The sequence below is a fragment of the Bos grunniens genome, chromosome 8, assembly GCF_055505025.1.
Source record: "Bos grunniens cultivar Pamir isolate PY7600 chromosome 8, Bosgru_T2T1.0, whole genome shotgun sequence".
Lineage (NCBI taxonomy): Eukaryota > Metazoa > Chordata > Mammalia > Artiodactyla > Bovidae > Bos > Bos grunniens.
In genome coordinates this window covers 36,395,774-36,411,424 of record NC_141172.1, presented here as the reverse complement: position 1 = coordinate 36,411,424, position 15,651 = coordinate 36,395,774, and the positions used below count along the sequence as shown (strand labels likewise).

The following is a 15,651-nucleotide window of genomic DNA, read 5'->3' as shown; positions in this document are numbered from 1 at the left end:
GTAGCATGTGAGCTCAATACTTGTGCATCCGGGCCTAGTTGCTCTGGGGCATGTGGAATCTTCCTGGACCAGGGGTTGAACCCTTGTCCCCTGCATCCACAGGTGGGTTCTTAACAAATGGACCACCAAGGAGTCCAGCTTTCAGATTCTTGAAGTAGAAAGGAGCATGTTATAGTATGTGCACCGCTAGCCCCCCACCCCCACCCCCATCTCTGGTCCCTGTTATTTTAACCTAAATTTTAGTATAGAGTTTTCAGTATTTTTGTCAAACATATATTTTTTGACTGGTACCTGCTTTCTTGCAAGTATGAGGTTTTATTCATGTGTGCTTGTGTATGTGCACATGTGGTAATGTCAGTAGTGGTGTGATACTTGACCATCCTTTGCCATGATCCACTGTGGCCTCTTTCTGGGCTGTATTTCTGAAGGTTCCATTGGATGTATTCCTAACCCACTTACATGCATGTTGAACAGATGTTTGTAAGGAAAAGACAGAGAACGCAATAAATGGTAAAAATGGTTTTGAAACTGGGAGCTTTGGAAGCATTTCTTATTCAAAGCAAACAATGAACTACTCACAAATTTTATACTTCCTGCAAAGTACAGTCACTGACTGTCTCCTCACACCTGAGTTAACTAGACAGGTGTCCAGTGGAAGAGACGCCTGAATAACGAAAGGCAGCAGAGCTGAGATAGATGGTATGCACTGATTTTTTTTCAAGCAAATTACTTCAGTAAACCTTCATATTAGATTATAGTGTTTGTTCCATGTATGCAGTATTGGAGCTCCAGAATTCCTTGTACTTTATGTATTAATAAGTTGTAAAAAGCAAGGCGCCTCTAATACACAGTCTTTTACAAGGTACATCGTTTTTGTCTTAATACCCTCTCCTGTCAAAGACATTTGAGAAATTTATTTCCTTTATCATTTACTAAGTTGTGGCTTCTAATGTGGAGATAGACACCTATTCAAAAAGAAAGGAAGAATTTGAGTAGAGAAAACATCTTGGTGGTCAATTTTTTTTTCCTGCTGTTTGGTGTATTTTTTCACTTTTTCTATTATTTTAGCTAGATCATTATATTTAGTAGATTTAACCAGTGTTTTATCTTTTAAATTAGTACTCAGCAATCCATAGAAGCTTCTTGGTATAAATTTGTTGAAATAGCTCTCTAATGCTAGGGAATGAGCTTAGTGGACAAAAGAGAGGTAGTATTTATTGAGCATCTTTTATCAAGCATGTGTTAGAGATTTTACATGAGCACCTTTTTTCAAGGCAGTATTCTTGGTGTGGACATTGGAAAGTAGTGGTTATGTTGGCTTCTGTTTTGGCCCCTCCCACTCCGAAAGGTTCTCTTGTCTCTTTAGCTCACCTTCATGTTCTATTCTATGTAACATTCATCTTTGTTGTAGAACTTGAATCCTTGCTCAACACTTGCTGACTTCTTTCCCTGCTTGTGTCTTCAGGTGAGCAGCCCAGGAAAGCTTCACTAACTAACTCCTTCCCTGCCATCACTGTGCATGGCTCAGGACAGGAGGGGACACCTGCATTGCCCAGGATTTGGTGAAGGACTTGGAGCAAGGCAGCCCTCTGGTTAATCCATGCTTGTGTAACTAACCTTTGGGTGGTAATGGGGTGAGAATATCTGTCATCACTAACAATAATACCTTCCTTGCTGTGCAGAAACAGTTCTCACCTTGCCAGTATGTAGAGCATTGGGTGATCAAGGCCCCTAAATTCTAAACCCTAAAATATTGCATAGCATATTATACTTTCAGTATTGGTCATTGAGAAAACACCAAATGATAAAAAAATATTAAGAAATCAGGAACACTTTTATATGAATTCATTAAATATAAAAAGGGTCTGCAGTGTTTCAGGATTATGGATTGATTATGGATTGATACAGAGAGACCTCAAACACACTCCCACTGTAAATTCCCACTGATGCTTTTGGACATCATCATGGATTCTAGCCTTTTACAGATCCAGCAGGTACCAGTTGACTGTAATTTTCTTCTTGGTGCTTCTGTCACACTGTGACCATGCAGAGTCAAAACCAAGCACTCTGATGCAGAAGCAAGGCTCTTAGCTGCTGTGCTCTATTCCCTAAGAAGATAGGCTAAATAAAGATACGAGTAAAATGTTTTGAGAGTCCTTGGAAGGAAGTCACTAATTCTATCTGGGGCAGTCAGGTGGCATTCACAGAGGAGGTAACATTTGTGCTGGTTCTAAAAGAGAAGTGTTTGAGTTTGCTAAGTTGATGTGTCAACTGCATTGGAGCTGGCATTGGAAAGCTAGAGTGAAAGGAAACCAGACTCTCACTTGTGACTAGTTCTCAATCATCTGGTTGTCTCTTGATTCAACCCATGATATGAATCCATCACCTTTTGGTCTTTTCTTTTCCCTCCTTAAGTATGGCTTGACTCTGTCCCCCTCATGCTTTTAAGAAAGAGAACCAGAATTTATTGTAGTTAATGCTCATCTTGGAGAAGGAAATGGCAACCCACTATAGTATTCTTGCCTGGAGAATCCCACGGACAGAGGAACCTGTTGGGCTGTTGTCCATGGGGTCGCAAAGAGTTGGACATGACTGAGCAACTAACACTAACACTCATCTAACAATGATCTGAATGTTTACATTTCCATAAACCCTCTTCGTCACCCTGATCTGCATGTCTTTGTGGTTAACTGACAGTGTTTGGTGATTGTTGTTTTTTCTGTAACAGTTGAGGTATTGCTAACCCCCTTTCTGTTCAGTTAGTAAAGTTTGTCATGACCAAATAACAAACTCTTCTTAGACTTGTGCATAATAATCTGATATTTGTATATGGTTTTTCAATGTAAGTTGTTTTTGAACATCCTTCTGAATTTGTACTGTTATTGAATAGTAGAAAGCATTCTGACCAAAGCAAAAGTCTGATGTAAAAAATTCTTAGCACGGGTTTAAAAAAACAAACAAATAGTATAGTGATTTAGGGGTGAGTGTGTTCAATCTTTCTAAATCAGACATACATTTCAAGAAGAAATCCCTCACCCTTTATCAGTAGTAGTGTTTTGTTGAGCTCTCCATCCATGTATCCTGGATGACAGAAAGTTAAGGCCAGATTGCCTGGGAGAAGAAATACTTAACACAGACATTTTAGAATATTTACAGTTGGAACCAATTTTTCCCTTGTTCACTTTATTAGGTAAAACCAGTGAATATAGTGTTTTTCTTAATTTTATCAAGAAAATTAAACATATCCCACTTCAAACTTCTGTATTTTATTAATAACCCTCATTTTAATTTCCTGCTGCTATTTTTGCAGACATTTCCTGGGGAAGGGCAAGGTCAGTGATCATGAGCTCTTCTCCTTCGGGCTTCCAGTCAGTAGAAGTGCTTCAGAGTCTCTGGAGCACAGTCTCAGGCCCTGGGTTTCCATTGTCTTTCCATCATACCTGGTGTAGTTAGGGAGACCTAGGGAGTCTGTTTGGAGAAGGAAATGGCAACCCACTCCAGTGTTCCTGCCTGGAGAATCCCAGGGATGGGGGAGCCTGGTGGGCTGCCGTCTATGGGGTCACACAGAGTCGGACATGACTGAAGCGACTTAGCAGCAGCAGCAGCAGGGAGTCTGTTGGAGGGACATCATACCTTCTGCTGGGCCTGGTTGTGGGACATAGAGGAAAATTCCACTAACACTCGCCCCACAAGCTCCCCATAGTGACTTAATGGTCCCAGGCAGAGGCTCTTCTGCCTCCATGGAGCCATCTTTACCTTACCCTTCTATCCCTCCATTTTCCAGTCCCTTTTCAGAGTCTAGTCACTTGGTAAGGGTCTTTGTGCCAGTCCCCACTCGGGCACCAGCTGCAGAGACTCCAGACCCATTTCTGATGCTAATTAAAGTGTTTCAGGGGGAGTTTTGAATTTGCGGGAAGAGATAACAGATGCCTCCATTGCATATTCTAATTTTAATTCAGTCAAGGGTACAGAAACTAATCAGAAGGGGGAGACCATGCAGGCAGAGAAAGGCCGAGTGCCTCGATATGGCACCTCTCCGGCACACTGTTAGTGGGCTGCCCCGTTGTGGCAACATCTGCATGTGACTGGCTGCTGCTGTATCGAAGCAGAACTGTGGTTTGCTACCACATAGTTGCTCTATGTAAGGGGTTTACATTTCCATTCTGGAAGGATTTACTCCTAACAGTCTGGGCCTTTCCATTTAAGGAAAAATGTGCACGCACCTGGCTCTTGAATCAGACTCATGATCAACAAAGCCACACTGTCATCTGGGGATAGAAAGTAGAGTCAATTCCCAGTGACTCAGAACAATATCTCTGCCTTTAAGTATAGCATTTCTCCAGACTCTGATGTCTTGTCCTTTATCCTTTAATCTGGTTGGGTTAAAAAACAAACAAACATTATTTCAAATTTCCTGGAAGCATCCAAAGGCATTTGAAAAATGTTAGGACATAGGTTATATGGGATGCCTTATTTATTTTACAAATAGACAGTGCTTGCTCCTAAGGGCCTGAAGAGCCCCTGAAATAACTCTGAAGCAATGTTGGCTGCTGAGGCCTTAAATGTATTGATGTGAGTGTTAGCAGTCACCCTCTGTGGAGCCCTGATTTCCAGGAGATTTCTTGTTCAACAGCCTTGGCTATCTTCTTCTCTCTCAAAAATGTGGAAAGGAGAATTTTGCCTGAACTTTTTATTTAGCTTTGTAAAACTGCAAAATAATCCTGACTTAGAAAAATTCAGGAAAAATCTGCATCTTGGTTACAGGAGTTTGGTGTTTATCACTAAAGCAGATTCATCAGAACCCCCACGAAGTACTTGTCATGTTGTATTTCCTACTTGGCGGTCTTATCCCCACCCCCTCCCCTGAAGTGCATCATGGGACCAGGGACCAGTCAGCCAATCTACTGCAGGAGGGGCAGGTGCAGGAAGGGCTGTTTACATGGGACCATTGATACTTGACAACTTCACGGACCACACATACTGAGGGAAATCAAGTCTTGCATTCTAAGAACCACTTATCTGGTTACATTTTTTAAAAGCATAGGTAAGATGTGTTTCTATATGAAACACTTGCTCAGCTTTTCACAGAATTTTTTCTCAGGAAATTTTAAGCTTTTCAGCAATTTCATACTCCTTTTTTAAAAAGATTAGTGCGTGCATTATTGTCTGATAGCTTGTTAAGAAAATTAAGTAGTGACACTAATCCCATATTTTAGCATTGGTATTATAGTCAAGCACTGTGGATACAGTAGAGAAATATAAATGGAATGTGTCATTAGACACACAACAGCAAAGAGAATTTGACATTCCAACATCTTGTAAAGCATAAGAGGCAGGATTTTCAATTCCTTCATGTAGAAAACAGTAATTAGTTGCCATAGTCATAATGAAATCCATAGATACTGACACAGGGTAATGAAACTATAGTTTAATGAGACTATTAACTGCAAGCAGTGGAAAAGGCACTTAAATAAGTTCCATCATTTTTTATCTAAAGGGCTACTCTCTAGGTCTGTGTTCTTTGTCCACGTTCACCGAACATGATGTGTAAAGCTGTAAAGCTCTAAATTAACTAGAGAGGCCTCTTGAGGTCTCTTGGCAGGAAGCCAGTCAGCCTGGGGCTACCCCATCTCTCTGTCCCACCCTTCCACAGAGTGTTGGTAGCCATCTTGGGATCTGAGCCGTTTTTCACATGCAAATCAATACTTCTTCCCTTTCTAGGTAAAAGAGACGGTTTCTTGACCATTCCTTATCTGAAGCTGACTGTTTTCACCATGAGATTGCGTGCATCTCTCTGTCGTCTTCTCCCACACTGGGTGTAGTGGATCTGTGAAATTATAGAGTAGTATATGAAGGAACATAAGAGATTTCTTTTTCTACAATTTTTTTTCAATAGAATATTCTTTCAGTTTTTCTTTCAGCCATTCCTGGGCTGACCTGGCACTCAGAAGCTTTTTCTTGGGGCAGGAGGGAGGGAGAAAGGAAACCTAATTTCTTTGTGGGCATCGAATGTCATTGTGAGTTGTTTTTCATTGTGCTTGTCTCTCCTTGAGTGTTATGTAGGCCTTTTCGTCAGGTCTGTCCTCATTTTCTCATATATTTATCAAGAATTGGAAGAAAATTAAAAATTTGCAAACCCTTACATTAAACAACTTTTAACTGTATCTTAAAATTTGTTGTCTTGTATCTTTATCATTTATTTGGAGAAAAGAAGAGCATCCTTAATAGATGCTAAGAAGCAGCTTTGGCTGAGGCTGCAGGAACCACAGAGGTTAGCATTAGATGTTGTTGGAGGGAACACAAGGGCTATAGGCAGGGGGCTGGGAAGGGAGGGTTGCTGCCCTGGAGCCTCTCAGTCCTTCCCCTCACCTTTCTGCCTCCACTGGAGCCCACACAGCACTCTTTCAAGCACAGTGCTGGGCACAGAGAGACATTTAATTAACCCTTGATAGACTGACAGATGGATATTAGCTTGCTTAATTAATAGTGGATGTTAAAGGCTTTGTGGATTTGTCTCCTTTGATTATAACATCCTTGAGCCCAAATGGCAGAATCTGCACTGCTCCTGCTGTGGTTGTGATGAGTGGTAGGAAGTTTTTGGCTGACTTCTCCACTGCTCCTCTGGCTCCTCCTGTGATTTTCAAGGAAGCTTAGGAAGCTTGCACATGTTCATTCTCAACCTCTCTCTACCTCTTTCTCTCTCTCCCTCCCTTTCTGTCTGATGCTCATGGAAGTAGTGTGCCTGTATAGAGTCAGAATTGACTATGCCACCCTGATTTTCTCTTGTGTTCAAGATGACTGTCATTTTTCGTTGAGAGCAGCATATCAAGGTAGATGAGGTAAATAAAATCAATAGTAGCTGATATTGGTATAATGCCTTTTATAGTTTATTGAACGCTGTCACTGGTAGTGCACTGTCTCTTTTGGTCCACACAGTAACCCTCTGTTGCGGGTTTTTCTAATTGTATCCATTCTACAGGTGATGAAATGGAACTTCACAGAGGTTCAACAGTCATTAAAGTTCCAGAACGTCCCTTTCTCCAAAGTCAAAGCACATGGTGCATCATTGAGATGGTGCTAATTTGGCTACACATTTCCAGTTTGAGATCGTGGCTTGAATTAGCTTACATGGCTTCATTATTTACCTAGGCTTCCTTCTTGGTGGCATAGAACAATTATTAAGCCCTTTAATTAATCTGTTTTGCTTTAGGTCACCTTGTTAAGAAAATCTTTCATCTCTTTTAGCTATTTTTAACCCAGTTACACACTGTAATTGAGATCCAAAAATCCTTATGGTAGGAGAACTGTGTAGGAATGCCCCATGTCCCTTGCTTCTCTATGTTGAAAACACCCCATCTGAGGTCATTTTTAAAAATTACAGTACCTTATAAATGAATGAATACTTTGATTTCTCCTAAATTATAATTCATTCAACATTGTTTATATATTTTAGGTTCTTTGCATTTTCACATGAAATTTAAACACACACATAGCCTGCTTTGAATGATTGAGAGTTTGTTGAATCTATAGTCCCCTCCCCAACCTCCCAGTTTTACAGTTAGACCCAAGAAGCCTGAAGAGCATCTGAAATCTAAAAGCCCAAGGCAGAGCTTCTGGCGCCAGGCATCCAGGGACTCACATACTCTCTAGCAGCTAATGAGATTGGAAATGAGTTAGCAAGAACTCACATCAGATTCCATCTCAGCGGTAAATGCTCCACCTCCAGCTCCATCAGTCCAACTGATGGGAAACTTTCCTTTCTGCTCTTTATAAAATATGTTACTGAAACTATTCAGAATGGAAAGCAGGTGTTGCCTGCCTGTTGAGAGTTTCCTACGTTAACACAGTGAAGCCTCTGAAGATGTTTCTCCCATCCCAGTCCCCTTCACTTAGCTCCTGAACAAGACTACCACCTCTGAGGTGAGCTAATGACTCAAATGGAAAATAATTCATGTTTTTTTTTCCCCCTCTGTTTCTTCCACAGCCTATTAGTTGTACTTCTACAGACGATAAACTGAATAAGGCCTTAAATCTGCTGGGAAACTGCTTACCACCATTTCCCACTGTATTATATGTTTGTACTTAAAAACCCATGAGGAATCAAGTACACGTGAACAAACAGACATATCGAAAATTAAATACTTGTGACATTTTTATGAGCCTGCATGTGCATTTGTGTTATAAGAGCAATTATTTCTTCATGAAGCTCCAGGGATTTAGGTTTTTCTGGGTTAAATATTTTTACCTAGCTCTTGTAATTTTACAGAAACTTTTCATTATTACAAGGCACATTTAGATTAGTGATTTTTGCTTTGTAAGTTTGGTGAAAGAATGATAGTTTGTATTAATTTATTACTTTGATAACTGTAGGACTTTTTATAAAATGGATACCTTGAAAAAATATAATAACATCTCACATGTTATTAATTCATAGAAATTAGGGAGTAATAATAAAGTTGAGAAGGTAAAAGGGTTATTGGATATACATGGAAATGTGCATTTTGGCCTGTTCATGGAATAAGTTGCTAAGCTTTTTCCTTCAGCTCTCCAGTCTTACTGATTGAATGATGGATGTACCTATGAGAGGTACCTAATTTTTTTGGATTTGCACCCTTTATTAACATCATTATAGAGATGGAGGACAAACTCAGGGCTTTTCCTAAGATGACATCCCTGCCCGTGACTCATCTCATTACATGGATAGTGGGTGACCCTCCTTCAAGGTATGAATACACATCCGCCTTCCTAGATCCGATAAGAGAAGACTCTTCTTGCCAAGGAGAAATCTTCCTTCCTCTACCACACAGGACTCCTTGCCAAGCGATCACTGCAAAGGTCATATTTGAACTAACTCCTCTCTGTTCTCTGTCAGAAACTCACTGGGGAGAAATGATATTGACTATTGGAGAATACAGTATGTATTCCAATGTCAGTACTTAAGTTAGATTCCTGTTCCAGTTTAGGTCACCCCAAAATTACTCATTTTAGGGTCCATAACTTCAGTCTTCACAGAGATGTCTTCATGGAGTTTCATTTTACTGCTGTATCCACTTATTGACAGTTGTATTTATACAAGCAGCATATATAAACAACATTCTTGTTTTATAAGGCTGTTGTTAAAAGGTTGAGTGCTGAGCCTTTAAATAGATAAAATCCTTTGAACAGGTTAGTATCAAGAGAAATTTGTCTGTGAGAGCATGAGGGGAAAAATTGAAAATTTCTTTCTAAATTCTAGCTCCAATTTAACGATGCTATCAGTTTTGAGCATAGGCAGAGGTGGATTAGCAGTTTCTGTGACTCTGTCCACAATGGAAATCACATTACCTTTGGGGGAAAAATCTCAAAATATTACTTATGCTCATTGCATCTTTGAAATTAATAGTTGTTATTAGACATGCCACTAGGTCTTAGTATTTAATACATTGTTAAAGAAGTATATATATTATATCACAAATTTGTTTTTTCAGTATCATTTCAGTGTAATTTGGCGGGGGTGGGGGGTGGCTAATCTTGTGTTTTATTTTATGCATTTAAAAATATTATTCTGAGTAGGGATCCATAGGTTCACAAGTTACTGAGGGGGTCCATGGCAGCAAACACTCCATTCTCAGTGGCCTTCTGGGCACATGTATATATAGGGCCTCCTGGCCCCCTTAGGCCTGGTTCAGATGATCAGAAGGCTGTGGTGATAATTATTAAAGAAATACCATTGACTCTTTTTTTTTTCGTGTCCGACTCTTTTATTTTTTTTAACTTTACATAATTGTATTAGTTTTGCCAAATATCAAAATGAATCCGCCACAGGTATACATGTGTTCCCCATCCTGAACCTCTTGTATTCTTTTGGCCAAAGCAGGTTAAGTCAGAAGACTAGCTCAGATCTGAGGGTTGGGGAAGTAGACTCCAGCCTTTGGTGGGAGGAGCTGCAAAGTCACATTTCAGAGGATGTGTGCAAACAGGAAGGAGTAAAGGTTTGTGAGCATTTTTGCAATTTGTTGCAGTGTATATATGTCAGTGCATATGCAATTATATGTTCTGCATTTTTCATCTCCAGATAGGCTCCAAATCAAAGTTATTTATTTGACTCTGTGATTTTACTGGGGAGATTAAACAAAGTGTCTCAAATGGTATGTAGAACAGAAGAGGCAGTCAATAAATAAGTTAGAAAAGAACAGAGGAAATGTAACTTCTTTAGGCAACTGCTGGAATTCCTTTCCTGTCACTTCCTGCTTGGTTTTATTTCTCCTCTGATGGCTTTCCACGTGTGTTCCCCTGGTTGATGAGACCAACACATGCACTCGTGATGGGGGAGCACCTGGTTCTGGGCCCCACTTCAGTCTCTCACCAGCTTTGAGATCTTGGAAAAGTCACTCGACCTGTACCTCAGTGACTTCATCTATTTAATGAGAATTAACAACTACAGAGTTATTGCGAGAGTTTAATTAACTCTTGAGTATGGACATGTGTTGGTAACATATCTGTGTTTTTTGTCCTAGTGACTCTTTGATGCTTTTGTAGAATGTCTATAACAATTTCTTAGTTAACATTTTCTTCTCACATCCCTAGAATTTTGAACTGTTTCTATCTTTTTAAAAAGAGAGGTTGAGGGTTTTTTTTTCCCCCCAATTAAAGCACTGTTCATTTCTGCATAGTGTATGTTAAAGAAAATTTGACTTTAACAATCTTAGCCTGTGCAGTAGTCTTCAAACACCATAATCTGATGGAGCCCCTTGCATAATGTCCGTCTTCATCGATGAGAAATGACATTCTTAACATCAATAGATTCTTAGGCTTTTCTGACAGGAAGTAATTTTGAGTATGTATAATCAGTTATAGGATATGCTTGTCAATAAATTTTTCCTGCAAAAATAAATCAAGTCATATCAAAATAGCATTATGAAAAAAAATCTGTTTTCTTTAATACTTCCCATGAAATGGTCAGTCATGCTTGAGACTTATAAAATTTTTTATTTAGATGAAGGCAGTTTATTTAATTTGTGTGCTGGCCAGCTTTCCAGCTAGCCAATTTGCATAAATTTCATGTCCTAGCAGGAAAAAAAAAATAGTTGTCTAGAATCAACCTTTTCTCTGTCAAGTCTCTATCATTTTTCTTTACCCTTGATTGGCTTCTTCCACTTCCCAGACCCTGTGAATTTCACCATAAACCTTTATTACCACTCCTACCCACACACATGCCTAGCTACCCTAACAAAGAGGAACTTCTTCCTAAAAATCCCCTTTGTTTCTTTTTGCTCTTTTCTGGACAGTGAGTAATTAGAATCAATCTTCTCCCATTTAAAAAATATGTCTGTACCTGTCCTTGTAGATCATTTATTTAGTTTTTTTTTTTTCCTGTCTATTTATTTTTCCATTCATTCATTCATTGTTTATCTGGCAGCAACAGTGTTGCATGCCATGGATAAAAAGACAAATTGGTCCTGGCACTGACCCATGGATTTTTCCCTGTTACAGGAGGGATAGTCAGTGAAAGTGACATTTGACCAGAGCCTTAAGAGAGTTGTAAACAAAGGCTTTGAGAGTCTTGAGGGTGGAGGGAGGAGACCACATTATTTATGCCTTCCTTCCTAAGGACCATAGCCATGTGCCCCCTTTTGACAAGAATTAGAGGCATAAGAGGCTGAGGTGAAGAGCAGAGCAATGATGATTTAGAGCTGGATTGAGCCTTGTCATGAGAAACCGGGGTTCTGCACTGTCGTGCATGCCGGTTACTGGGGTACTGTAGAGAAGAGTGGTTTATTTACCTGGGGCTAGGGTCTCATATATAGTCTCTTCTTATAATGAAGCCACTTAACAGCTGCTGAGAACTAATTGCTTGTGAGTCTAGACATTTTATGTACTTCATATTATTTTGTAGCAGACCTTTAATGTAAGTATTACTGTTCCTTCTGCAGATGAGCAAACTGAGGCTGATAAAGGTTGTGTAACATCCCTATGATCACGTAGTATGAAGCTGACCTTATAATTCAAATCTAAAACATTCTTTCCTTAGAGGGTGAGTTCCAATTTTAATAAAATATGCATGCACAAAGAACCAACATGAGAGTAAAATACACTACATGCCATTCTGACTATGAGTGTTTTTAAGGCCGTTTGACAAAGAGGGACGGCGTTTGAAAAAATACACTGCCAACATAAAGCCCCCTTTGGCCTTAATCCAGGTCACTCAGAGCCACTGTGTTGTGAACTTTGCCTCCTAGAGGCAGTTATACCAGTACAATTTTAGGAAGCATTCATAGGCTTAATTTCAGAGTTCCAGAATTCTACAAACTGTGGCTTCACTCAAATTTATTATTACATCTAAGTTGCTCTCTTACTTTGAAAGGTTAGATATATTTAAAATGGTTGGACAGAGGAATGAAGTAGGAAACTAGGGAGTTATTTTGGCATATGTTAGGTACTGTGGCCCAGCTGTTAAAGATTTCTACTTCAAACACAGTGTGTTTAAATCACTACAGGCTCCTTCCTCTTGTGCTTTGGCAAAACGTTTACACACCTAACTACACCTAAAGTCAGAGAAAAATTTTCCAGCCAACCTAGCAATCAGTAGGGAATGATTTCAAGGAAGAAAAATATCCTTTTATTTGGTTAGGCATGTGAGAAACTAGATGGCAGAGCTCACTCTGCAAAGAGGGGGCCTTTAGGAACACGTCTGGGAGAGTCAGCCTTCAGTCCCAGCCATGGACATCTTTGTCTGTAGTTCTGTGCTCCAGGCCCTCATTTCCCACCTGGAGATGCCCCTTCTCCCCTTGGAGTCACACGGACCTGGGTCATGTTTCTTCGGTACTAAAACCTCTCAGTGGCTCCCTTAGGCCCACAGGGTAATATCTGGACTCCTTAGAATGGTGTGAGAGCTGCCCTACTTCCCCCTGTCCCCCATAGCCTGACCTTTCAGCTGCAGGCCATTTCCAAACTTCTTTCTCCTGCTTCCCCTCCCATACAAGGCAGGATCTCTTGCAGTTCCCAGAACAGAGTGGGCCATTTCCTGCTTCTAGGCTTTTGCTAGTGCCCTTACTGGTTCCCTAATTCTGCCTGTGAGTATGAAGACATGCTAGAATATCATCAGTCTTGAGTCATGCCACCTGTAAGATGACTTCACAGCACAACCTGTGTAGGCCTGTTCCGGGGAGTGGGAATCAAGTCTTAGTGGTTTTGGTTGGAGTCCAGAGCACCAGGGGAGGTGCTTGGTGTCCATTGCAGCATGACTGTTGAAGGAACCAGTGAGTCAGTGACTCTCTGGGCATTTCTTCTCTGGTTTCCAGAAGGAAAAGTTTAAGCATACCACTTTATCTGTTTCCTACAAGGTGTTTTAGCTTTTTTTGAAATTCAAGGAAAAAAGAAGTAAAGCCTCTAATTAAACCAAGATTCTGAATTGATACTTTATTTCCCAATGATGTTAAAAATATCCCTGCCAGAAGACACTGGGTTAATGAATCCTGGCTTTCTGTAGGTTATGGATGACATGTCAGACTACTGTTGGTATCTTGGGGATTATGAGACTGTGTCTTCTAGAGCCCATTTAGCAACGGTGCTGGGCCTTCCCAAGTGCTTGATTCAGGAACCCCCTAGTGAGTCAGAGCTTGTGGCATCAAGAGTCAAGTTGATGAATGAGACTTGGAGATAGGGAGTAAAAGGGACTGAGCAGACCTCCTTGTAAGATGGTGACTCCCCTCTGCACCTGGCAGGAATGAGGTTTGTGTAAGTTTCTAACAGGGGAGCAACAGCCTTATTCTGAAAAATAAATTGCAAACAAATAGAAAGCCCCAAATACAGCAAGCTAAAATGTCTGGAGTACTTCCCATGAGCCTCGCATTCTGCCAAGCACTTTCCCGAAACATTTATCCTGAAGTCTTCCACTTCATAGCATGGTATATACTCTGAGACCTAGTCCCTGGTTTTCCTTGGTTATATGTATGTGCACGTATATCTGTATGTATGGAAGTGTGTGTGTGTGTGTGTGTGGATATGTGTACGTGTGTGTATATATATTTATACACATCCATACATTTCTTTGCTCTGACTTCGGAAGGGGTCCAGAAGCAAAGATGCCTTTGTAGTAATCACACCTAAGCACCTGGATCTTATCCTCTAATATCACTGCCCACAAAAATGAACCATGTTCCTCTGGGAAATGCTAATTCCAGGGCTGAGGCAAAATGATCTTGAGACTCTTATGATGCCAGAAAGGAAGGAACTGCTAAAAAATAAAAGGACGTCTTAAGGGACATAGGAAACAGATTGAAGAGGCTTCTACTGGCCAAATCTGGGATAATCTGAGCACCGAAATAATTGATTATAGTATGAATTATAAACAGTTGTGAAGGAGGAGTTAATAATCCCATACTGATGACGGATGGATGTGGGGAGAGTAGGAGGTTTTTGCTTAATAACTGCCAGGTGCCAACCAGTAAATGTGGAGGGAGTACTGGAGCAGGAAAAGTCAGCATATCATCCCCATCATAGTAAAACTGGAGTAAGCAGGATTCATCAATGGATGCTAAATCTAAGCAGAAGTGTGGAGGAGCAGGATATCTGTGTGCTGTTTAAGGCTCTCCCACAGATTGTTTATTAGGTAGAAGGGAAAAGTAGTGATTACAAAGTGGAAAAATTGGACTGCTCTTTGACCGGGATCAAAGTTAATATCACCGTTGAAAGGCAGATAAACATCTGCCTCCAGATGTGGTTTCTTGAGAAGATGACAGCGTTGTCTGTGTGGTATTCTGGCCAGGAATGTATATCAGACTCTAATCATGAGGAAACGTCAGCCAGATGCTCCGTTGGAAAAACAGGGGCAGGGAGAGCTGGATCCTTCAAAAGTATCATGATCATAAAAGACAAAGAAAGGCTGTGGAAATGTTCCAGGTTACAGGGGGTCAAAAGGACTTGGCAGCTAAATGCAGTACCTGACTCGAGACTGGATCCTGTACATAAAGAATGGGGGCACATAAAGATCATTATTCATTCAGTTGACAAAATTGGAATATTCGTCATCAATTAAACGGTGGTATCCATGTTAAATTTATTAAAGTTAGTAACTGTGCTGTGGTTATGTAAAGGAAAATCCTTGTATAAAATACACACTGATGTATTTAGGTATAAAAGCCCATGATTTATGGTTTGGGCATAAATGCATACACACATACAATTTTATATATATATATATATATACACACACACACACACTTTAATATACATATATAGAAGGAAATGGCAACCCATTCCAGTATTCTTGCCTGGAAAACTCCTTGAACAGAGGATCCTGTTGCGCTGCAGTCCATGGGGTCACAGAGTCGGACACAACTTACAAACTAAAACAACAACATACACACTTTAATATGTATAAAAATATATGTATATATACACACATGTAAGATAGAGAATGTGCAAAAACGTGGGAAATGGTAAAATGTTAAAAATAACAATAAATAACCATAGATGAATCTTGAGTAAAGGGTCAAAGAGTATGTTTATGTTTTTGTTTTCATATTCTTACAACTTTTAAGTTTGAAATTATCCCCCAGTAAAAGGTCTAAAAGTTAAAAGTATATATCATGATCATACTAATGATTATCTTCTAAATAAATATTTCTTCTATTTTCTGTCCTCTCTTCTGTTTCTTTTCTCTCCTCTTTC

The 15,651-nt window shown here is 40.0% G+C and overlaps 1 protein-coding gene across 11 annotated transcripts in view; it reads left to right on the top strand.

Moving 5' to 3' along the window:
* The window catches only part of KDM4C (lysine demethylase 4C), a 411,074-nt gene that overhangs the window by 348,724 nt on the left and 46,699 nt on the right, over positions 1–15,651 (top strand). The window lies entirely within an intron of this gene.